Source organism: Nipponia nippon, unplaced genomic scaffold (genome assembly GCF_047370975.1).
Source record: "Nipponia nippon isolate SJK-2023a ecotype South Korea unplaced genomic scaffold, ASM4737097v1 scaffold_2, whole genome shotgun sequence".
Taxonomy (NCBI): Eukaryota; Metazoa; Chordata; class Aves; order Pelecaniformes; family Threskiornithidae; genus Nipponia; species Nipponia nippon.
Window position 1 is genome coordinate 18,017,929 of NW_028262336.1, and position 24,223 is coordinate 18,042,151.

General features: G+C 36.9%; 1 protein-coding gene across 3 annotated transcripts in view; it reads right to left on the reverse strand.

Moving 5' to 3' along the window:
* CADM2 (cell adhesion molecule 2) overlaps positions 1-24,223 on the reverse strand; it is a 673,388-nt gene that overhangs the window by 290,783 nt on the left and 358,382 nt on the right. The gene's annotated exons all lie outside the window — the stretch shown is intronic.

The following is a 24,223-nucleotide window of genomic DNA, read 5'->3' on the forward strand; positions in this document are numbered from 1 at the left end:
TATTCTCCCACAGAGCAAAACAGCAATCAGAGGTAGCTGTCCCATATCTCCCAGTACAGAAGTTAGTAGCACCTGATAGTATGTTTTTCTCTTCCCCGTTCTTATTCAGTAAGGATCCAAGAAGAGGTTGAACTGGGATATTAGAATGCCTGCAGATAGAAATACAATGAATGGCTCTCTTTTCTACGTTACCAACTAAAACTGCAAACAAAACACTCTCACTGTTGTAGTAGTCCCTCACTTTTGATCAAAATTTTCTTCTCTTAAGCTGATCAAAGAAACAGAGGTAGGCAATGATTACAACAAATCCCAGCAACCGATTTTGTAAAATTGTTCACGCTAAATTATTTGAATCTATTTAGAACACAGATTTCAATGGCTGCCTCCACTGAGACATGCTGGCTATCATTTTGAACATGTCCTAACCCCCCTCCTCCCCTTTTGCCTCCCCTAAGTCTGTCAACCCACAAAAATGAATTGTAGTGGAACAAGACACACATGGCAGAAACAATACCTTGCTGTTTTCTCATGCACCAGAATTGATAGGAAGCAGCTCACGATCAAGAGGAAGCAAGCATGACAGGACTAAAGGACTTCTGAACTATGGAGTGCCCTTCAGGACCACTGCCTCGCTCAGAACCCCCCTGGCTCAACCCTGCCCTTTCCCATCCCCCATCATGCTTTTCCTTCCTCCTAGATATCACAAGGTATTGAAGGAACAGATACTATGGGACAAGAAGAGGAGTCTGGAAAATACATTGGGTGCAGCAGACATGAAAATTTGAGAATAGTAAGAAGTATAATTACTGTGGGTCAAGAAGCTGCAGTGACAAAGGAAAAGTATACGTAGGTGGTTGGTGGAAGTGATGAGTTGCCTGGAGGATAAATTAGGCTGGTACTTTTTGTGGTCAACATTTGCAGTACTTTTTGATGGCCTTTCTTCTTTGCTTGCACTGAGGAGGAGTACACAGATTTAGAAGACTAAGCATCTTAAAATCATATTAATGTGCATACAATGCTTACAAACTAAACTATAAAGCACAGCATTTCTGGCAGCATGTTTTGTGGCAAGAGAGAGCTACTGGGATGACCAAATGGAGAGTTGTCAGGCGTGCCTAGAATCAGCCAAGAGCACAAGAAGTAACATGGAAAAAAATACTTGAGACTTCTGGATATATCTGCAGAATGTAAAGATTAATGATTCAATATGTATTATTTTCACATTGACTGATGCACAAAGATGATGTCTAAACAGTGACTGTATATAATTTTGGAATAACTGATATGTATGTGTTCCACAGAGACAGATTATTTAATTGTATATATTTTTGCAGTTTGCAAACCATTCTTAGTTAGGCATCTATTTCTTTCATTATGATTCATTCTAAATTTACCAAATAAGGTAAAGTGTATCCCAGCAGGAGGCTGAAAACAGATCTTGCCGATTCCAAGTTGTACTTCTCCCAGCACTCAGAAGGACTGAAGTGTTCATAGAAAGGGCTTACAAATAGGTTATAAATGGACAAAAAGCAAAAAATAACTATATGAACAAAGATGCAACCCGGAATCTTGCTTCAACATTGAATGTCAGTAAAAATTTTTGTCACAATCTATACTGGAAATCCCACAGAAGTCCATACTTTCAATATGAAAGCATTTAAGAGCCTTCATAAAATTTACCATAAATACCATAACTCAATAGTGCAGTGCTGTCAAAAAACCCCCACGTCTTTTCCCTTTATATTTGGGATGAGCAACTGAAAACAAACTGCCATGTTCAATTAATGGTTTAAAAAGTGAGTCATTTTCACTGGATAATGATGCAAAAACAACATATAAAAATCTAACTACAATGACATAGAAGTTCTTCTATGGACTTTCAATACAAACATTGATAAACCACATAATCATCCTATATTTTCTTTCCCTTTCCCTAAAAATGAGATACTACCATTAATGTCTTCTCAGTTTTGTTTTTTTCTTGATTAAGAAGCAAAAATCTTTTAGAGCAGTGTATGGAGCATCAGGTGAGCATCCACCACTCAGATACTAGCACTGTCATTCCAGGAACATGGCATGTGATGTGATCTCAGTAAAACTAGTCTTGCTTAACAGGAATGTTTTGAAGAACGGGTGACATGTAGTTTCTTAGTTCATCATTCCTTTTTTTTTTTTTTAAACAAACAAACAAAACCCAAAACTTTACTGTTATCTTTCTCTAGCTGGTACAAATTATGTAATCTAGAACTACCCTGGTGGCTTGATAGGCCAGTTTGAACTATAACATAGCAGCATAAAGTCAAAGTTGCTTTTCTTCTTCCAAGTGCCTCAGAAAACAGTACATGTCTCAGGAGAAAGTGTTCCCCTACATCAACATAGTTTCACGTATGGCACTGGTGTTCATACGGTTTAGATAAATTAACAGAAATAGCTGTTATAGCTTTGAGGCTTTATGAGAAAATTATACCATTTTAAAATTACACTCATCTCCAAATAGCCAGGCCATAATGAAAGTGCTATGAAATGGCTATGAAAAAAACATCAGGAAGGCAATTAAAGCTGGATGCACAGCATTTACTAAAAGACAAGAAGCAGGAAAAGCTGCAAACAATGTTAATCAAAGTTAAGTTTCTCTCCCATGTATTTGCAAGTTCTACAGGGAGTCATAAATCTAAAAGATTTTTTGAAGGACAGAAAGAATTTCTTGTAGGAATGAGGCAACCACAGATTGCTTAAGTTCTTAACAAATAAAGGTTTGACAATATGCATTTGACTCACTTGTTTAGTAACAAAATCTTTACTGGAGTTATAAGCTGCAAGACTTTTGTTTGTTTGTTTTGTAACCTCATTTGCCCTTTAGGCAGCACTTCAGCACAACGCAGCAAGTCAGTTGCTGAACCACAACATCCAAATAAAGGGGTTTGCTACTCACGCTACTTCTACATTGTTCTTGAGGCTTGATAAATTGTTAAAATCATGACAGAGAAATTATGTACTGAGAAAACTTGAAATATAAACTAGGCTCTCATGATAATATTTGTACTGAAACTTTGTCTAGACAATTAAAAAATGTTTAAAAATAATACTGGTTGACTCATTATAACAACAGAAGTAGCTTTTAAAGTTCTCCTATCAGTCCTCCTCATCCAACATAATTTTAAAATGTTTAAAAAAATATTGAAGTGTTTATTGTATCACATATAGAAGTAGCATCTGTTACTTCACAAGTATGAAAAGAAAGAAATCTAGGATGGAGCAATAGTTGAGAAAATTAACAATGATTACCCTTCATGGGTGACATATTTGATTTATTCCACTGAGATTCATTTCATTTGATCGTAAATTATACTATTTAATTCAATATTTTGAGAACCCAGTACTGGAGGGGACACCTGGGAAGACCTAGTAAGAGAACTGCCAAAGAGACAGCTAGAATTTTCAGTGAGTTATACAAATTAAATACTGTGTTTATAATTATTTGCATTGGGTGAGTTATTACTTTGATACCATCTGATCTCTTCTACTGTTTCTGACCTCTTCTTCCTAACAGCAGGCATGTTACAGGCATACAATTTCTGAGAGAATGTTTTTGCAAGAATCTTTTTTTGTTGACTTTTTGAATCTTTGTTTTTGTTATAGAAGTCCAAGGTCAATACTATCAAAGCAAATATATGGAAATTGAGTCTTAAAAAGACTGCTATCAGTTCCCTCCCCTCCATTCGCAGAGAAAGAAAAACAAATATATTCAGCTTTAAATTTTCCTTTGTCATGAAACAAAACTGTATTATAAATTACACATGACAGCTGAACACCCTAAAGAATCTCTCTGGGTGCATGACAGCTGAGTTACATATTAGCCAAATATGATAGAATTAAGTGTCACTTTATATTACTTTCAATAAAACTGATGAATAGATTAAATTAAAAAAAAATGCAAAGTCTCTGTGAAGTTTTCATTTAAACTGACCAAAGAAGGAAATGCAATGCTGAGGATGTCGGTCTACTCATTTTTCAATACTGTTGCTTCTAAATATTGCAAGCTATTTAAGAGCACATAGCTAAATTTAAACAGTAATCTATTTTGCACAGGATGCATGCATGTTGATTCTCCAAGAACACACTTTATACAGTTAAAAAATATAAATGTTACCTCATTACAATGTCCCCCCTAAACAGCAAATCCCTATAAGGAAAGTAAAAACAGTCTGATGATCAACATGGATTTTGACGTAGTCAAAGAGCTTCTTGGTTACTTGGGGCCAAGAAAATCCTCAGCGAAGAGGTGGACATTTGAAGGGTTATCTAAAGAAAAGCAGGTGCCAAAATAAAGGAAGTTTTCGGGAACTCCCTAGAGAAATGTAGGCTCAAAACCTGTGAGATTTGAGGTTAAAAGTACTTAGACTGATTTAGCACTATATAGTTTATAGAAGAAATATCATAAATTCTTTTGCTAAAATACAAAGCAGCATACAGAATGTTCTAATTACCCTATAGTGTAAGGAAAAGGCATCATTCTGCATTATTTTGTACTACTTTTTGTCATTGTGTATTTCTTACCCTTGCAACAATTATTGCCACACAGAGCAATCCTTAGAGCTTATCAGGCCCTCCCAAAACATTTGGAAACTTTTATTAGTAATTATCTAGGGATAACAGAAATAACATGAAAAAATACTAGTAGAATCAGTGAAAGTTCTGAAAACCGTATGCTTCTCAAGTTCTTCATGTGTTTCTGTGTCCTAGAAACTCTTAACCTGGTGCTAACACAAAATGATTTAGTGGGAAAATTATATAACTAACAATAAAACTACCAAGTGGGAAATACTTGATTCTTATGAGAAATAAGCTACGGGATTTCATTAACAACTTTTTTCATTGCAATTCCTATATTCTAAAAAAGTTGTTGGGAATATAATATTAAAAGAAGAGAAACAGTCTTTCCAGAAAAGAGAATCTAATTGATGTAGGTCAAAACTGATGTGCCAAACTTTACTTGGAATTCAGCTGCTGCTTACAACCAGTGCAGAAGGCTGGTATGTTCCAGCCATGAAATATCATACAATTGTTACGCTACCCAAGCATTTCCTATGCTGCAACGAGAAAGCCTGGACAACACGTGTTATCGCGTACTGCTTTTTAAAAGCTTAAGAGAATACTCTGCCCTCTTAAACATAGGCAAAAGAAGCCAAAGGTGAAATACTATTTTGAGTCTCTTGGAAAGAAAGCAGCAAACAGTCAGTGACCTTCTCCATTGCTTCTGGGGTTACACGCATCAGCCTAACAGCTGCACCTTAGTCACCAGTACCATCAAAAGCATTAATGCGGTCACCTCATCTTTATCCATCAATGCATAAAAGCTGTTTGTGTTCTTAGGAGAATTTTCATACTGAACCAAGAGTTTTTAGATTTGGGCAGAGGTAATGAGAAATCTTAACACACCTCTTAAATACCTCTCCAATCATGTTTATTCAAATTACAGAGGTTTCAGTAAGAAGTGACAGCTAAATAGATTGCATGTAAATAAATGCTTTCCCAAGTTAAGAATCTGTACTCCTTAATGTGGTATCTCCAATGATACAAATGGAAATGTAAACATCAGTGACAGTCACAAGATGGGAAGACCTAAGAGAGACCCAGAACGAGTTTGAACTACCTTCATTACTTACATACACCTGGTAAGGTGGCTAGACAGGAGCTAATTTCAACTGTTTAGATATGGAACATGATTTGTGTTTGCAGAATTGAGAATAAGCTATGAAAAGCAAGCCGTTACAGATATGGTCATCAAGAGCTGTTTTCAATTTTCTTCAAATAACTTCTAGATAATCTTGGTCTTCTCCTACTTTACACCTGCTGGCAATTTAACCCTAAAACAGCTTAGGAATTTTAGTCAAAGAGGATCACTGTATTCTAGAAGAAATGGATAAAGGAGAGGTGGCAACAGGAGTCTGCCAGTCTCCAAGGCCTTGTCTAGTACTTGGCACAGAAGAAATCTCTCCTAAGCATCTACCTTTCTCCTGTGACAGCCCTTGCTGCAGTCTATAGCTTACAATACCTATAGAATCTCATATACAAAGATTTTAGGTTGTTTTCTTTCTAAATGTGAACAACATTTAATGCATAGTCATTGTGTATTGGCTTTAAAGTTACTATCAACATCTCTAACGTGATGAGACAGCATATTGCTAGTAAAATCTCAGCCTCTGGTGAAAAAAACGTGTTATATTTATTAGCAGGAAAGATTTTATGAAGAGGTACAAAGATAGGAAATGGTCAAGAAAATACCTCCTTTTCTATTTTGAGGTCATAAATTGTGTGTAAACTTAAGTCTGTCTAGCTGTAACTGTACATATGCTTATTTAGTACTTAGAACTTGAAAGCATAAAAAAGGAACAGCTCATTTTGATTAAAAAAGACTCTAAATATAAGCTAGACATTGACAATAAATCCAGTTATTCTGACAGGCTTTAATAATTCAAAATAGGACCCAACAGAAATTTGATGCTTGCAGTTTAATCAACCTAGCTGAAAGAATACTTAGAGGGCACAGTGCTTCTAAACAGTAAGGACAATTGTGAGATATCACACAAAATGCTAATTCAATTATTTTCTTCAATGCAACTGAAGTACTAATCACCCATTGCAAACAATGTACTGTTGGATACAGTATATTTATAATGCCATCTACAACGTTAACACCAATGTAGATTGTGGGCAACCATATTCACACTTTGGCTTCTAGATAGGTTAATTTGCTGTACTATCTTTTGACTAGCAATACACCACTGATTCTGGTGTTGCTCCTATTATAGTGGATACCTGAGTGATGATTCTGATATAGAATTGAATCCAAAACAGAAATCTGGACCAACTGTACATGAGGTATACATATGTATAAGGAATAAGCTCATAGTAGGAAAGAAGATAGGTTTAAGGAAGACCCTAGAACAAGGAATTTTACTGTAACTAATTTTACACAAAATTGTCACCTGTATATAGAAACCTGTATATAGTAACAACTACCACCGCCACCACAGCCAAAAGCATGTTCAGACATACTACTTTATTGACAGAAGAAGAACTAAAGAAACAAGAACCCTGAGGGGATTACATGCTGCTGTAATTGGATGAAACTGTTCTGTTTGTCTGCAATACCTAATTAAAAAAAGAACCTAATAATAATTTGTCAATAAAAAAAAACCCACATTAAGTATGTATTCATTTTACAGGGAGGGAGAAAGGCTCCTTCAAAAACAGAGTTTCCTATAATGACTAATATGCATATGTGGCAAGTTAAAGGAGCCCAAATCTATCAAAATGCATATATTAAAAACAGCCTGGAAAGTATAGGCTCAGGCACAGCTAACCGATGGTCCAGAGCACCGTAAAACAAATGCTTTTGCGTATGTTGTCTGAAGGCAGTGGTGCCACGGAAGCAAATGAATTGGACTTCCTTAAATATGGCCATCATTCATAGCATGAAATACCAGATGCTGAGATCTTTTTGCAGAAATTGTGCTCTTTGTGTCAACGTTTGTGAAGTTTCCCACAACTGGCTATCACAGAGCATGTGTTCTTGTCACAAAAAGAGTGCAAAGATAGCACTTCCATTGTTTGATAAAGCATTCTCTTCCAAGAACAGAATGAAAGAGCATTTGGAAGCCCTTACCACCAAGACCAATAGAACAAAACAACTAAAACAATTACAATTGGTGAAAGTTACTTTACAACTCACAGGTTAGAAAAAATAGGCAAGATACTTGTGGGTGCACGTCCATGCTACGCACACAGTGTGCTTTTTAATCAGGCAGTTAACATTTGGAATTGAGCATACTGAAACAGAAAGTAACATTTGTTCAAACAAGAAATTTCAAATTCAATAGGCTGACACACCAGTCAAGACAGAATTACTGAAGCAATCTGGATTCTCAAACTAGGGGAACAATCAGCTTTTAATATTCTTTATTCGTGGCTTGCTGACTGTCTACTACCATATGCAGTAAAATATGTACAAACCCCTTTAATTTTGACAGCTTTTGACTAACACAGAGCAGACCTTTATTCTTTGTATGCGAGGTATGTGGTATTCCTTGAAGAACACATAACACTATCTAAACATACATGTAAACCCACAAAGGAAAAAGCTTTCAGAAGTTCACATAGGTCAAAATGTACGACTTACAGCAAAAGGTTAAAGGAAACCTGTTTTTTTGTGTCTCATCAAATGCTTGCTTTCTAGACTGACCATAGGTTCCCAACATGCAAAGGGTTGTGAGAACAGTTGGTCAATTCTTCTCCCTATCCTCTGTTGGAGGACTCAAAGAGATGGACTCAGTTTGCAGGGAAACATTCACGCTGACTATCAGGAAGGCACAAAAAGGAAAATCCATCTATAAAAGAACTAAAGCAATGGAAGACATGATCTCAACCCACTGTGCAATCTCTCTTACTGAATGTTCTTGAAAACCAATATACAGGTTCTGTGTCTATGCAGGGGACTTAGCTAAGTAAACACTTAAGTCCCATCCAACCCTTTATTTTTGTGATTCAGGAAGAGTTTCAGTGTTTGGAAAAAAACTCAAGTAATACCAACAGACTTAGAACTAAATACCAATAATCTTTGCTAATTAGCCTTCTGCCTATATATATATCAGGATTAAAAGATGCAGTAAGCTAACTTTGTTATTACTGTGGAAAATGCAGCTAGAGAATACACAAAACATTCCTTTTGTTCGTTTTACTTACATATTTTGCAGCTTCATTTTTTTTTCCAAACAATTATCCGCATTGCAACTACATTGGGATTCCTTTTCTGTTTCAATTGCTCCATAGTGTGCTTATTTCTCACCTGGTTGTTTACAGCATATGAAAAAGGTGAGGCAGGTGTTGCGCATAAGGCTGACACTCTGTCAGCCATAAGCTACTCTCTGGTCAGCATCTGGTTTTATATATGCGTGACGTGAAGTATTACTGTTAGAAGGTTTCCAAAGAGATTCAGAAGTAAATTAAAGAAGCTACCCAGCTGGTGATTTTAATGAATAGGTAAAAATAATGAGAAAGAATAATCAGACACAGAACATGATTTCATTGGAAGTATCTTCTGTTTTTCTTAAGCAAATAAAGAATGCATTTTTAAAGTTAAATAACAAACTCGTGTCCAGCATGAACTTAAAAGTAATTTACCGCTTCTGTGATCTAAAACAGAACACATCGTAATGCTCTTAAGTCCATACTAGGTTGGGGGTGGGGGAACATAACAAAAAAACAAATTTCTCTCACATGCCTGCAGGTGATGTTTCTAGAATACAAAGTATGTTCTACCAATAAATTGACAGGATGAATTTTATCAGAAATCTAATTAAAACAAGTCAAATGTGTAAAATTAAAAAGAAGGAATACAAAATCTGTCCAAGCTCTTCTTCACCAAATTAAACAGGAAAAAACCGAAAACTGGCTAGCATTTGTTATTATTTCCTGTATTTCCTGTGCAAGAACAGCGTGAGTTATTTTTTCATCTCGAAAATTCTTGTTGCAGTTAAATTGTGCCCTAACACACAGCACCTTACTGAAGAAAAAAGATCTGGGTCCCTAGTGGACAAGTCAAACACGGGCCAGCAGTGTGTCCTTGCAGCAAAGGAGGCCAGCCAAAGCCTGGGCTGTATTAGCAACAATGCAGCCTAGTGGTTTAGGGAAGTAAGCCTGCTGTCCTCTCTTCAGCCTCTATGAAGAGACATCTGGACACCATTTCAGGCTCCCCAGTACAAGAAAGATATTGACATACTGGAATGGATCCAGTGGCAGGCCACCAAGTTGGTCAAGGGGCTGGAGAACACAACATACAAGGAGATACTGCGAGGGCTAGGCCTGTTCACCCTGTAAAAGCAATCATCAGAGGATACAGAGAACATGGAGTTAGACTCTTCTCAGGGGTGTGCAGTGATAGGACACGAGGCAATGGACAAGTTGAAATGTGGGAAATTACAATTATATATTAGGAAAAATGGAGTTGGGGGAGTTTTTTGTTTGTTTAAACCATGAGAGTGGTTAAATACTTTACTGGGTTTGAATGGCAAGGTTTTAGTGGGGGGGGGCTACAGGGGTGGCTTGCCTGAGAAGCTGCTGAAGCTTCCCCCATGTCCAATAGAGCCAATGCCAGCTGGCTCCAAGAAAGATCCACCGCTGGCCAAGGCTGAGCCCATCAGTGACGGTGGTAGCGCCTCTGGGATAACATATTTAAGAAGGGGGGGGAAAAAAACCCTATGCCACTGCAGCCAGAGCGAGGAGTGAGAACATGCGAGAGGAACAACCCTGCAGACACCAAGGTCAGTGAAGGAGGGACAGGAGGTGCCCCAGGCGCCAGAGCAGAGATTCCCCTGCAGCCCCTGGTGAAGCCCATGGTGAGGCAGGCTGTCCCCCTGCAGCCCATGGAGGTTAATGGTGGAGCAGATACCCTCCACAGGCTCCAGGTGGATCCCACACTGGAGCAGGTGGATGCCCAAAGGAGGCTGTGGCTCCATGGGAAGCCTGCACTGGAGTAGGCTCCTGGCAGGTCCTATGGACTTGTGGAGAGAGGAGCCCATGCTGGAGCAGATTTGCTGGCAGGACTTATGAGCTCAGAGCATAGTAGATACATATTTGGAGCAGGGACTTGGACGAGATGACCTCTGGAGGTCCCTTCCAACTTAAAATATGACTCTATTATTTTACTAAGGAAACATCCAAATAAAATTTTCCAGAGTGTTCCAATTCACTAAGGTTTTAAACAAGCTTTTTTCGGACAGCAAAACTTCGTCTTCCTACAGATTTATCTTTCTTACTCACTAAATCTCTTCCCTCCAGCATAAAAATTCCCATATCCCTTCCATGAAACACCCACTGGACAAGGGATGCAACACATATCATGGTTACACAGGACCTGATTTTCTAGCTGGTATATTTGTACTGCTTTCAAACAGAATACAAATCATCTTCCCAACCCCTCCCACTATAGACAGTTATTACAATTCTCTTGCCACTGCTGCTTTCGTGGAATTCTGGACACTGAATATCTTGAAGACCTCTAACCTTTTGAAAAATGCTTTTGAAGCTATTGGTTCACAAATTCCCAGCGATGGTGGAAAAACAGGCAGTGCACATAGCGTCTTAGGAAACCACGTTCGGAATCACTGCTGGCTAACACACAGGGCAAGCAGCTTGAACTATGGCTCCACTTACTCCTTGTACTGTCTGACATCTAGTACTGGCTTTGATTTAGCATCTCAGAAGTGGCCTTTGTGTTTCCATATAAGAAAGAGTAAGATGTGCAAGAGTAAGATATTTCCTTTCTTTTGCTCCTGTCAAAGACCAGAAACAAATCCTTAGACACCAAAGATGTCTTTCAAAATCAAGTCAGATCAGGAATCATGAACACAGTATTACCAAGATTGCTTTCAAAACAAACACCCATTCAAACCAGGTCATGTTAAATCACTAACTTTAACCAAATCATTTTTTCCATAGTGCAGGCAGTGAAAATCTCTAAGATTACCATAGGATTGAACAAATGTAAGTGAATCAGCCTACTGCAGATAAAAATGTATAGGCATAGGGGAAATTCTGTGTTCTTCTAGCACATTCATGCTATTTCATACTTCTAGTTATATTTTTATATTTTCCATATATACATTGTACTGTTACATGACAGTCACCAGCTGGACAGCTGTTTATTTCTTTGGCATTTTGAAACTGCATAAATCCATTTTTCTTAGAAGTTAATCTCCATCAGGAAAGAGAGATACTTTCTGAGAGAAACACAAAATATCCTTTTTGCTTTTAATCCTTGTCTTGCATTCCTACTGCTTCCTGTACTGTTGGTACGTTTCTCTGGATTCCCAATTTGAAGAACGTAATTTATTAGGTAAAATTTCTGTAAAACCCCCACACTTCACAAGATCCTCACTTAAATTTGAGACTGCCATTTCAAGACTGAGAACTGTTCATTGAACTGGAGATGAAATCTTTTCAGACTTTTCCACTGGTCACAGAATAGCTTTACTTTGCTTTCCCCAGAAGAGGCAGAGAGACACAGATAATTCATCTGGCAGCTGGTCTCCCTGTTGGCAGTATGCTGTACAGACATTTTATCATCAGGCTAAATAAATATATTTAACTTTCACATTATAAATAAAATTGTCACTTCGGGAATAACCACTGTCTAATATTATTTTATTTAATAAAAGCCTTATATAACCAAAACTAACCACAGAAGAAAAAAAAAAAATAATGCAAAAGCATCAAGAGTACGTGCACCATATTTGAAAACGATACAGGCATAAACTTTTAACAAGTCTCGATTTTCCTGACACAATATTTGAAGTATATGTGATGATTCTAAAATGAGTCTTTTTAGCTACCCACGTTTATTTTTATCTGTATTTGCTTCTGCCTGCACATTTGTCTACGCTTGTTTCCCAGTCCCACCGCCATCCCTTGCAATCTGCAGCTGTGATTACTTTTCATGTACGCACACAGCAAGCGTAAGAGGGCAAGTAAGCAAATGAATCTTACTAAAACACCAACAAACTTTCTCAATACCCATTAAGAGAATCCCTTAAACTTGAAAAACTGAGACTTTCCAAAAGGAAAGATGAAAGAGACTGGAGAAAATGGACTAGAGCATCTTTTTTTTTTTTTTTTTTTTGTTTTTAGTGTCATTATAAAGCTTAGGCAGCAAAGGTGCATTTTTTCCCCCCCTTACAAGCTTCCCTTCCATTTTTTGGTACTAAAATTGAGGAGTAAGCCAGGCTGGTAATTATTATTTGCTACATTTGTGATAAACTAGTAATTTGTCAAAACTTGTTACTTGGCCAATAACAGTTCTTACCTGCAACAATTTTGTTTAGGTTTTTTTTTTAAGCAAGTTGTGAATCCAACAATAAACAAATTCTGAACTCTATATGGTATTTGGTTACAGACAGCACTACTATAGCAGAAAAAAAGACAAAGGAGAATTAAATCAAACGTCAAAACTGTTTTCTGGGTTTGAAATGCATTTGATACACATGATGAGACGACTGAGACTTGCAATTACATGAGTATCTGCTGGCTACTTTTTATTTCTAGACTTCATGCAAAAGAGAGAATAATAAATTTTAAAATGCTGTAAAAGTTAAATGATTAGTGAAAAACAGGAAACAATACTTACTGGAGGATTAAAAGGCTTTGATGTGTCAAAATTAAAAACTTTGCCACATTTTTGTTTTGATGTAAGCCAGTACATTAATATTAGTTATTGTCCCTGTTTTATACCCCCAGTATGTGCTATTCTAATAGCTTGACAGCTTAATTTCATTGATCTTCCTGAAAAGCAGCTATATTATGGGTTATTTGCTGAGCTAGTACTTCCAGAGCAAGCTCAAAATTTGTATAAAAGGCCTTATTTCTCTTGACAGATTACTTGTTAGTATCAAATGTACTTTTAATGCTGGTTTTCTGCTTTTCAAATTTTCTAAAAGCCTGGAGAATTGTCAGGATCTTCTAACATGTTCTTATTAAAAATTCTTTGGAATTGTCTTGCTGTTGAAATAGATTCTGCCATTCGTCCATTAATAGGGACCTGTCTACTACAAGAAAATCTTACATTTTTATTTTAATTTGAACAACACAAAACTTGGGTAGTGGCTACAACATAGCACAGAGCGCACAGAACACCAACTCTGCCTCTGTGTAGATATCGGCTCTTTAGTACCCTTCTCATTCCATTGCCCTCTCAAATACTCTGTCAGCAAAATGAATAAGTAAGTAATGTCAAGGTAGGGCTGCCTGCTGAAGGTGATTCAAGGTAGAGAAGATGCAAAGTGATACTATCCTGTTGAGTGTCTACATCATTCATACAAATTCATCTACTGGGACAATTGTCTAAATTATGCTTATTTTGCGGTTAATGTAATGGTATAATTCACCATTCAGTATTGAGCACTTTCAAATGCACTGAGAATTTACTAAATGTTTGTTTCCATTTCTAATTGCTTGCAATTTCTGTTTCTCTTTTTTTTTTTAAGGAGAGATATTTGAAGTGCTCTTTACATCCTCCTTTTTGTTATCATTATTATATTTGTATGCAGAACTCTACATATTATAACTGCACGTAACACGCAGAATACTTATATACTTTTCTATTCAGACTACAGAAGTTTTTCGTTTAGCACATCCAGACAATCTCTCCTGCCCTCAAGTGTAAGTAGGTAGACAGAAAAATAAGTTAAGGCTTTTCCTATGATCATGATATGGAAGAGTCAGATCACACCTCAACAAATTATCACAAGCTATTTATATTAAATAGCACTTTAAAAAATCAGTTATGAAATGGATCTAGCAGTAAATATCTATTCACACAGGGTCTCTCTGTTCCTAGTTCTACTAATTTAGAACACGGGTTCTCTAAAAGCAGGAATCACATTAGAACTTACATTAAAAACAATATCAAGCAAAATTCTAAACTAAAATTGAAACAATTTTTTACTTTGTAATTCAGCTCTTTCTAAGCAATTTTTTTGTAATCTTTGTAATCCATGATGTTAAAACACACACCTACATCATTTGAAAACAGCGCATAGTGTCTCATTTGCCTCTGCTGTGTTGCAGGAGGGCATCGAAGGTCTGCAGGGATGATCTGCACATATAAAATGCTACATCTATGCTCTTTTTATTAATGCATTCCCATTACAGAACCCATTTGCAGGGTTCTGAAACCAACCTTAAGAAGTTTTTGACTGTTAAGACTCAAAGAAAGTCTGAACCCAGAGTTTTTTGTTTTATTTTTATGTCGTTACTCTGAAAAAAAAAAACCCAAACCAAAAAAACTTTGCTTAGTTTTTTTATTTGGGGAAAAGGAAACGTATGCCTCATTAAAACAACCACAATCTCTAATATAACATTATTGAAAGTAATAAATAGCCGGTTTTAAGTTTTACATAATAAAACTGTTATCAGATCCACCAACAAGTAATTGCATCCTCCAAAATTCAAGAACAAAGGTGGTGGCAAGCCTCATCCCCCCAAGATGTAATTTCTTTCTGTCCCTATGACTGAATTTCATTCTCCTATACTACTTCCAAGCTTCTATAGCCACAGCTTCCTGTCTTTTTACGATTTTCATGCCGAAGCTTAAGGAGTAGAGACATGAGGTATGAGGCAGAGATGAGATGAAAAAGGGGTTCCATGGGAGAAGGGAAAGGGAACCCTTTGGGGTTGAAATATATTCTTGGCTGTAGCATTCAGAACAAGTCTTTTACTATTGTACCTCTGGTTAAATATAGATTATTTTCTCTTCTTTTTGCTGTTCTGCTATGAAGATCATCCTTCACACTTCTGATTTCAAGAAAGACTGTACTCCCATATGGACAGACACAGTGTCCCTCCTAGAACTTGACTCTCAAGGGAAGTCAGAAAAGAGTCTCCAGGCCCTAACAGTTTAATACAGTAAGATCCACCTCTCAGTAGAGATAACGTTGGGAAGAACTGTCTGAAGATAAAGGGTCTGGTTTGTTTGTTTTGTTGGTGTTTGAGGGAGGTTGGAGGTTTGTTTGTTTTGTCTTCCCCCCCCCCCAATTTTTCTTGTTTGTTTTTTTTTTTCCCCATCTAAGCATTATAATTTGAAATTTCTAAAACATATATACATACACAATTATATTCACATACACGCACAATAAATGTATACATATAGCCAACATTACAAGATCAAAAACTACTAATGAAGAAAACGTAAGTGACAGCTCTTCAGATCTTCAAAGCAGTGACTTAAAGTTTTCAATATGAATGCCAAGGAGTAATATGACTATACATTTTTACATTTATTTAAAAGAAGAAAGGAGCAGGCATAAAGTTATTTGAAACAGACACTTTATAAGTGGCTGTCCCTCTTTGGACTATAATTTCCATCAGGTACATTTTCCACATGCTGTACTAGCAACAGTAACAGCCAGTTAGAGGCAACTCAGCATCAAGCTACTGATAGGTTGCTGCTAACAAGATCCCCAATACATTAAGTTTCTCCCGTATGTTGCTAAATTATCTTACAATAAGGATATTAATTTCCTGAAATCTAAACTGAGTATTAGTCAGTATGGAGTCAAAGTACCGTATTTTAAACTTGTTTTTTCCAGAGGCACTATAGATCATGCAAAATTGTATCTTCCTCCTCCTCCTCTGTTGCAGTTCTCATTTTCTCCCTCATGAGCTGTCCAATATCTGGCAGCTCATCCCAATGCCCTGCCCTGCAGCTCAGAAAGCTGCTCTAATTCAAAAGCGTAGAGCCAGCCCAACACAGTGGCTCTGGGAAAAAAAGGAAGGTCAATGGCTGTTTGTCAGACACAATCTCAGATTTTTGTATGACTTTTTTCCCCTGACTTCCATCATTTGGATAAAATGTCATCTGCAATTGGGTATACAAGTCTGAAAGAACATGCAGTAGTTAGATTTGCTGTGTAAGCAGTGGAAAGGGCCAGAAAGGTAATCCAACACTGAAATACCAGCTCATCAAACAACATGCTGTGGAAGTTGGTTCTCGCTTCCTCCTTTGTTTCACAGAATGTATAAAGCGTTAAGTGAAGCAAAAATACTAAAAATAACTTTTTTGCCATTTCAGTTCTCATGTAAAATTTCTCTCCCCCTCTCCAACCTTTTCTTACTTTATACGCAGCTTTCATTACAGTGCAACTATTGGCACTTCTGCCATAATCATGATACTGTTGCGGTGGTATAAATAGCCCAAATGTCAGAGGGCTTGAGGAGATTTTGGTCAAGACCTGCCAAAGAACATTAGAAGCTGCAATGGAAATTGTGCAGAAACCATATTGCCTATTTGAGGTCACACCTAGATAGTTTCCAATATACTGAGCAACTTGAATTAAAAAAATCTGAGATGATCCTTAAATTATCTGTTTGATAATACACCATTGACAGTCAAGCTTCTGCGACTTGTCTGATTATATTGATACTATGCTGGTGCTCCTGAAAACGACGACATATACTTTTAAGCATCAGTAAAACAAATTAGCCAATCTTTCTCATCAACCTATCATCTTCAGCTTTTACAACAGGAACACATGCCTACGTGAATCAGCATAGAAACCAGTTCTTTCAGTATGAGACGAGTTTTTATATAAGACAAATTCATTTTCCAGAACACTCAAGTTTCACCTCCTCTAATTACTGAGAGTTCTTTTCATACCTTTAGAGCTAACATATCAGCTGAAGACATTCATGTCTTACATGAAAGTGAAGGCTTTAGAATATTAGTTACACTGACACCTGAAATGAATGCTGCTTCTAACAAGCCATCTCTGCACTTACATTTCATCTGTTATCCAATCTTTACTTCATCAGACACGAGCTGAAACTGAGGGCACTTAGGAGATGTGAATTTATTTACCACTCAAGCTTTCTACTATATTTTCACCTAAATTTAAACTATCTTCAGTATGGATAAGCAGGACTCATTAGTATTTTTAAAACTTTTGTCTAGCTTTGTCATAGGACAGTTCTCAAAAAAACCTCAAAAAACTCACCGTCGAGCCAAACAAAGATTGGAGGAAGTGAGAACAAACTTATCTAATATTAAAGGTTTCCCACTGAAGAAAAAGATATTACTAACTTTCTTGAATTTACATTTAAGGTTGTAAACACACGGCCACCAAAAGCTGGTTTCTCCTAGTAAACAACCTCTCCAGCCTCTCCCTCTTCTGTCTGCATATCCTCTTAACACATTACAAAGGCATGGAAATTTTAAATGAATTTGACTCCTGACTTTCACAGTGATGACAGGAAAATAGCAGCAAATAATAGTCACGCTATTGCTCCCTGATAGCTAATCTGAAATCTTTGCAGGTCTTGGAAGTTACTCCTTGTAAACATGTACAATGGCAACACTAGATAGCTAGCAGCCTTCCCCTTGAAGGCTGAGAGAGTGACTATCATGATCTTATCTTGATCGAGATATTTCCTGATTGAGGGTGAGCCAGATCTCTGGCAGTTTCCGCACAGTACATTATCTGGAATAAAACCCTTTCCCTTGCCAGCAGGCACTGTGCTACGCTTCTTGCAGCTGTCTTATCTATTCCAGATTATAAGAAGCCTTTTCATGAGTTAGGCAGGGTAGCAATTTGGAAGCTTTCTCAAAAGCTTGAACTTGTAGACCCACTAAATAAGGCTTAATGTTTATAAACGACATGTCTGTGTTACTCAAAGCCTCTGGAAGAAGCTTGCCTGTCTTTTCGTTAGAGAGACAGTGGCTTTTCTGTGCCTGACTACAAAAAAGTGATCAATTGACTTCACAATCTGGAATGGTTATGAAAGGGGTTTGTAGCACAGGACAAAAGCCCCAAATACATGCTTTTCTTTTAAACACAAACCCCAAATATTTTTTGCCACTGCAGTTGAGTTATTACCTCAAAGATACTCTCAAAAAAAGTACAACACAACACCTCATCTTAAAACTGTCACTGTATTCAATGTTGTACTCTGAGGACCACTGACCTTTGGCCATCTCCCTTCAGAAAACAGTTTTTACTTGCATGTTATCGACAGGAAAAAAAGGGTAAAGCACGGCCAGGGCCAAGCCTAGGTCTGTATTTCCGTGAGCAAATTATTACAGCTGCTAGCATATTTCCTTTGATAAAAAGCTAAATTGCCCTTTTCTAAGTTTAAGTCAACCTTTTAGTATACGAGTAGGCGGAACTGTAGACTGGTATGAATCAATCAATCATCATAACATTCTCGAGGTGTGGTGTTGAGGTAACAAAGTCTATTTGTCTTGTGTTCAGCATCATGTCACTTAGGGTTTTTTGGACAAGAGATGGATAAATACCTACCTCTACAATGCTCGTATAAACTCATGAGCCACCACATCAAATTCAAGCAACTTACCACACTTTCCAGTAACTAACTGATTCACTAACATTCTGGCCTCCGGCTTAAAAAAAAAAAAAACAAATCTAGAACTGTTCTATTTTGGTTATTATACCATATTTTTAATCAGTATTTTATAAAACCTGTGTTACGAAAAATGCAAAGACAAGTGATAAAAAATATTAATGAAAACTGAGCTCAGCAAGTAGAAATCATTGGTATTGGATAATATATTGTAAAGGCTTAGTCTTCATCAGCCAACTTACAGTCACCAATGTGCATTAGAATTTTAGCTGGTAGTTTTGACTAGGTATCAAGAGTACACATTTTGAAAGAGACCCAGATAAAAAGAGTTTGCTCACTACTAAAGTATTTGCTATATTTTTCAGTATGAGAGAGTATGATTTCCAGGACTCCTGCACTCTAACCTATGTACTTGAAATACTGAGTATCTTCTACCTAATTGTACTATTACTAATGATATTTCATAGTTTCTATTTGTCAGTGCTGGAGGCTTACTCTATACCACATCACGCATGTTTTGCACAAATGTCTCTCATTTCTAATGATGAATCTGCTCTTGCAAATCATCTTCCACTTTTTCCCTTTTTTGTGTACTAGGTACTAAAACATATTCTCAAAAGCAGTTTAGGAAATTATTTTTCACTGTTTGGTTATTTGAGAGAGATTTCTTTATTTAAGCACATCTTGACAGATGGTGACGAAGCTGACCTAAGCTAGTTCAGTGGCTGACTAGTTATAGTCTACACAGGAATTAAGTAATTACAAAAACAATCAAAAGACCCCGTGGTGAACTAGTCACAGAAATAAGACAGGCTTTTGTGGTTTGCCCAGGAGCAATGGGGAAATAATAAAGGGAAGAGCTCACTAGTCTCATGTACCCAACTTTGATCAAGGAAGTTCCCTTGTGGTCTTCTGTGCGTTTTCTGTTTGAGTAATGAAACTGGTTCCAGCAAAAATATAAGCAGAATTCTGTGTCATCTGTCCTTTCTGGCTTGACAGACAGGTCTGCAGCTTATGGCCATCAATGGCACTGAAATTCTGTTTATGTCATCCTGGTTTTTCTGATGCTTTACCAAAGCCAATGTTGAAAAGGAGTAACTATAAAACACAAGTTCAATCTATAAAACACAAGGTTGATCTATCATATTTTCTCACTTCTTTTCCCTCTTCCTCTGCCACTATAAGTTATTTGATCTAAATTTAGTATTTGGATACGACATACAATCACTTTCAATTCAAAGATTAGAGAGCAATTACAAAGTCTAGTTTACTGTTTTCTACAAAAGAAGGATAATACTCTAAGCAGGGTCCATTACACAGTGCCTAGGGCTACCTCTAATGAGAAGACATCAGCGGCAGAAGGTAAACAGAGATCCTAGAAAGAGTGAAATAGCTGTGGATGGTCTAAATGGCTAGAGCAGTGCTGTACTTCTAAAAGACTTTCAAAAGATATACTCACAACAATAAAAGGGTCCTATAATTGTTTGTTGCCAGCATTTAGCTATTTTTACTCACAACAGGATACTGTCAAAGGAGACGGTCATATCCAATATATCCCAAGAGTTAAAAAAAAAAATAAAAATGCCTTGTTTATGTCTTTGTATGCATACATGGATGCTTGTTAGGTTTGAGGTGTTTTCAAAAGAGAAAGGGAGAAAGGCATATCATAAGCTTATAACATGCCTTCAAAATTCTACTACTTACCATTTCTCTGTATCTACTTTACTTATCTTCAGTAGTCCAGGTGTCACATCAATTGCTTTAGGCTTTCTATATCGCCCAGTATTCCTGGCACAGTTTTTTGAAAATAAGGTTTAGATGCACTTCCTCTTCTTTTTTTGTAAGCGTGTCTGTAAGCCAACTCCAGAACTGCTGCACTAGTTGATGAGAATCTTCTTGAATAGCTAAAAACATACATGCAAGTAAATCTACTGGCTATTTCATTGAAGTAAGAAAATTCATTTTTGAAATATATTTTAAGAATGCAAGATGATCTACAGTGGATTTACTGTACCAGCAGTCAGAAGCTTTATAAACATGCTCTGATTATGCTTGCTGGTTTGGAGCAAGAACCGAAAGAGGAAAAGGGAAGGTTAAGTTCATTAACACATTCACAATTTTGCTGCTGTTTCAAATTGTTTGGCTTAATTGTTTGTCTTGAACTGCTGCTGAATGTACAGGTTGCAAATTACTCCTGATTCAGTCTGATACTTCTTATTTACTCAGAGAACAGACAAAATATTGCCCATAGTAGTATAATCTTCCTGTTATCCATATAACTATCTCTACATAAAATGACTGAGATCATTCTAGATACTGCATTCTTCATTCTTGCCTCAGGAGTCGATGCTGCAGTGTAACAAGCTATCCTAGCCTAGATTAACTTAAGTAACTCAAGCGCCAGTAGCAGTCTCCTTTAAGCGGCACAGACTTCAGCACTGAATGAATTCACCCCAGTTCTTGCCAGTGCAAGTCAGCCCAGACAGAATGCTAGATGAATACTTGTACTCAAATAGCTCAGGACTGTATGATGCTGCAGCTACCATACTTTAAATATCTTATGGGCACCCTTTTATTTGGTGCCCATTCACATTTCCAAGCTCAGCTTTCAATGAAGCTACTTTCCAGCATTAGATGACTACTTTAACTGTACTTAGATAAACCTCAAATCTCAAAATATTCAAGTTTGGAAACTTCAAAAAACAACTACAGCACTTGTATGCTTGCTACATGTTCCACAGTTCACCTAACTAAGCTTCAAAATAGATTGAGATTGATGTTTGCAGACTAATGTACTCGGTAAGGCTCATACAATATTTGTATTGCTCCATCTGAAAGAGACAAGCAATCTTCCCCTGCTGCACTGTGTGCCTTTGTGCTGAAATGTTGCAAGCAGTTAGAAAGTATTTCTACTTTTATATGAATACTTGTTGGTCATATTTAAGAATAAGAATCAGTACCATTTTTAAACAACCTGCCAAATAAATGCGTAAAGTGAGTTACACTGTACAAACCAAAGGTTTAACTATCAGCTTTAGGTTCTTAAATATACAGTAAGGTAGACTGGGAAATTATTGTCAATACTGAGGCTACATTAGATAGGTAATTGAATTCAGTTTCATGAGTTCTGAAGCTTTACCTTGCTACAGTTTTTTTATATTAAAGTTTCTTAATGCTTTATCATGTTTTAACAGCTTTTCAATGACAAGTAACATAACAAAAAGCTTAAGAACAAAAATAAAGCAATAGTGCTCCCATGAACACTCTATGAAACTCAGAGAGGGAGTGCATTGTTTTTAAACCAAGGAATCCTTTGGTCCCAGTACGACTCCGACCTCAGCTTTCTGTCGCATGCTTCACTCACCATACATGCAGAATGCACTTTAATTTCATCCTTGGGTTGTATACACATATCCTTGGTATTTTTAGTAGCACTTTAAAAGTATAAAATCTATTCCCTATGCCCTCATCAATTTGAAATTACCATTTTAAGGCTGATTAAATAAGGATTAGTGCCAATGTTCCACTTATTAGTCTGTGTCTTCAACTGGAACTGATGATGTAGTATTTGTCAATAACTAGTTCACAGCCTTAAACTCCACAAAACGAAACCTCTGCAAGACAGTCCATCTGTCAGAAGATTTTGTAGCAGGCTCCCATGTAGAAGAAAACCATCTATTATAGGATGATACAAGCTTAAAGTGGCATGTATCACAGCTGTTTGATTACTACCGGGAAGATGACTTGCATCCCCCTTACAGCCCTGTATCAGAATCCAACAGTGATGGATTGAATTTCCCTTGCTTTAGCATGATGATGGATTACCTCAGCAGTATGTGTAAGAAAGGTAAAGTCTGGTCCAAAATTAACATCACGACTAAAAGATGCCGGCCTAAGTTGTGATTTCTGGCAGATCTGAACAGCTAGCGAAACATTGTAAAGACCTTTCAAAAGTCTAAACGAGGAGATTATAATCTGGGAGTTCTCCATAGAGACAAAGACCCTTATTACGCAAGCACTTGGAAGACACAGATCAGGCAGCAGGTTTGGAAATTCAATGAGTTTGTTCACAAGGTCTGAACTCAAACATGCTCTACTGTCCAGAAACACACCACGTCAATCACTTCATATAACCAGGACGTTCCAACTAACAAACCATCATACTATGAACCGAGATGTAAGTTATCCTGTTGATCTAATTGAAAAACAAAAGTATCAAATCAAAGTTGTCAAATCATTGTTACTAGAGACTAAGAGAGAAACAAACAAGAAAATCCCCAACGATTTAAATCTTGGGCTGAAACATCTTGCTTCGCCAAAAATCTTGGCGAATACTACTATTTCACACATAAATACCACTACTTCATTATGTTCCTTAAACTCAAACGCAATTTTGCTTGTGACATTTAGAAGCATTTTAGGTTTTTTCTTTACATTTTGGGGTTCTTGGTGCAATGAACCTACATACGTTGTAGCAATACAGAAAACTTTGGCTGGACTCTATTCATGTAGCACTTGCAAGTCATTAAATACAACTAGTTAATTTAAAACCTTCTCTAAATTGTATTGCATTATATTTTGTGCTGTAATTTGTCATAACATTTTATAGTACTTATCAAGATAATTACATTTTGAGGTAAGGTTCAAAGAGCAGGGAACATAGCAACATAAATTAAAAGGGTTTTAAATAACCAGATTTTATTTAAATCCCCAACTGTACTCAGTTAAACAAATTTACCTTTCTATCTAGAGCAGATGTATGCCTATGCTTTAATAACAGCCTAAATAGAAAACCTTTAATTGTAATTGCTTTTAATTTTTAAGTTTGAGTTTATACAAAGCAGCTGAAAAGACTGGGTCTGAAATTATGTCCTACTGACAGTTTAACTTGGCAGGGACGGAGAGGATTGTTTTGTTCTAGCTGGGTTCCAGCTTCAGGTGATGCTTTAGTAGCGTTAACTTCCAATTTCATTAAGAGACTTCTCTTTATAAAGGTGCGTGAATATGGAACTAGAGGAATTTTAATAATAATTTAATGTGCCCTTTGACTGAGGAACATTTTCATATGCACAAGGCACCTAAGCAGTTCTTAAAACTGCAGAAGTAAGATGACTTTAACAGTCATTGGGTCCCAAACTTCACTGAATCCTGAACAACCATGGTAAGGCACTAACACTGTGCTGGAAGCATTTTCCTCACAGCTAGGGCAAGACAGCAGCAGCAGCCTCCTGCAGCCAAGAGCCATCTCCAGGACTAAAATGCAACACATTGATGACGAGCTGCAGGCCAGATAACGCTAATCTATGAAGTAGAA